The sequence below is a fragment of the Artibeus jamaicensis genome, unplaced genomic scaffold (genome assembly GCF_021234435.1).
Source record: "Artibeus jamaicensis isolate MK-2021 breed Jamaican fruit bat unplaced genomic scaffold, CSHL_Jam_final contig_240, whole genome shotgun sequence".
Lineage (NCBI taxonomy): Eukaryota > Metazoa > Chordata > Mammalia > Chiroptera > Phyllostomidae > Artibeus > Artibeus jamaicensis.
Window position 1 is genome coordinate 5,568,461 of NW_026521506.1, and position 1,997 is coordinate 5,570,457.

At 36.1% G+C, this 1,997-nt stretch overlaps 1 non-coding gene across 1 annotated transcript; it reads left to right on the top strand.

Moving 5' to 3' along the window:
- The first annotated feature begins 337 nt into the window (after window positions 1-337).
- On the top strand, window positions 338-460 carry LOC119057302 (small Cajal body-specific RNA 24). Its single transcript, XR_005084052.2, has one exon. It is a non-coding gene; the product is annotated as a small Cajal body-specific RNA 24 (non-coding RNA).
- Window positions 461-1,997: the final 1,537 nt, after the last annotated feature.

Consider the following 1,997-nt stretch of genomic DNA (forward strand, 5'->3'; position numbering starts at 1 on the left):
GGCCTGTGAACCAAAGGATTGCGGTTCAATTCCCAGTCAGGGCACATGCCTGGGTTGCAGGCCAGTTCCCAGCAGGGGATGCACGAGAGGCAACCATACATTGATATTTCTCTCCCTTTCTCCTTCCTTTCCCCTCTAAAGATAAATAAATGAAATCTTTTTAAAAATTCTTGCAGCACACCAGGTGAAAATCATTGTCCTAATTCAAATGCTATTTCAAATGCTTTTCATGGGCTATAGTGACAAGGGCTGACACAGTCCTGTGATGAACAAGGCAGCACCTTCAAAGTGGAATGCAAGTCCATCTGAGATACTAATAAGTATTCCATAAAAATACAGGTTTTTTCAATTCGGTTTCTTTTTAAGGTGAAGAAAACTATTTGTAAATGTCCTAGAGAAACACAGTAGCCTTATGTTCACCTTTTGCAAGTAAAAAGGGATTGTTCCACTACTGACATATTTAAAAAATACGTTTTTCCCTTTTTTATGAAAAAGTACACTTGAATAAATCTGAGTTGAAGTTCTATAAAAACCATTTCTTGGCTTTTCAATACCTTTCATATGCCATGGAACACATCTTCAAGAACACTTTGGGAAACACTACATCAAGATCTCGATAGTGCTAAGGTTGTTAACTGGGAGTGTGAAATTTTAACAGAAATTTTTATTAAGGCAATAGTAGATTCATATGAAGTTGCATAGTACAGAAAAGTCCCATGTAAACTTTATCTAATTTCACCCAATGGCAATATCTTGCAAAACTATAGTACAACATCATAGCTGAGATATTAACATTTAAACAGCCAACTGATTCTATTCAGATTTCCCTCATTTTATAATCATGTGCATGTGCGTGTGTGAAGTTCTATATAATTTTATCACATGCAGATTCAAGTGTCTGGTGTCCATGAATTTTTATGGAGATATTATTACTTCTTTATTTCTATCACTCTGTAATGGAAGTTTAGCACTTCATGTGATTATCAACATAAGTAAAACCCAAAATCAAAGCCACAGTTGTATTAGCAGTACCTTGTACTTTTTCATCAATTGCAATCACATTTAATTCTTCCATATATCTCAAAATGTCAGGTGCGTCACTACTTCAAAATTAGAAAAGTTATTAAGTCTGCCAATAGATCCTCTTAGTTAATGCTTTAATAAAAATTTTACTAGCCCTGGCTGGTATAGCTCAGTGGATGGAGTGTGGGCCTGCAAACCAAAAGATCACAGTTCGATTCCCAGTCAGGGCACATGCCTGGGTTGCAGGCCAGTTCCCAGCAGGGGACCCACGAGATGCAACCATACATTGATATTTCTCTCCCTCTCTCCTTCCTTTCCCCTCTAAAGATAAATAAATGAAAATCTTAAAAAAATATTTTACTATGTCACAATTTTATTTTTTAAAGATTTTATTTATTTATTTTTTAGAAAGGAGAAGGAAGGGAGAGAAACATAAGTATGTGGTTGCCTCCCACGCACGCCCTACTGGGTTCCTGGCCCACAAGCCTGTGCTAGACTGGGAATCAAACCCATGACCCTTTGATTCCCAAGCCAGCACTCAACCAGTGAGCCACACCATCCAGGGGTACTATGTCACAATTTTAAATAATTTGATAACTATATGTTAATATATTTAGTGTTTTTGCAATCCTATGTATTTTATATATTCATTTAAATGTGCTACTTTGAGACGAGTTTCAAATGTTTCACCAGACTATCAAAGGGTGTATGGCACAAAAAAGGGTTAAATACTTCGAGTATAGTGGGCGGTAATACCACACTGAAAAGAGAGACAGAAACAAGAAAAAGGAATTACAGTTTGGTGTCAAAGAATAAAAGGGAGGATTGAATTTCAAATAGAGACTGGTCAATAGAGTCAAATACCACAGAAAGGTCACATTAGAAGTAACTAGTTTTTCTTTTGTGCATTTTTGGCATTAAATAGTAGAGACTTAAATTACTTTTTAAAGTACAGTTAAATGTTCACAGGCTAT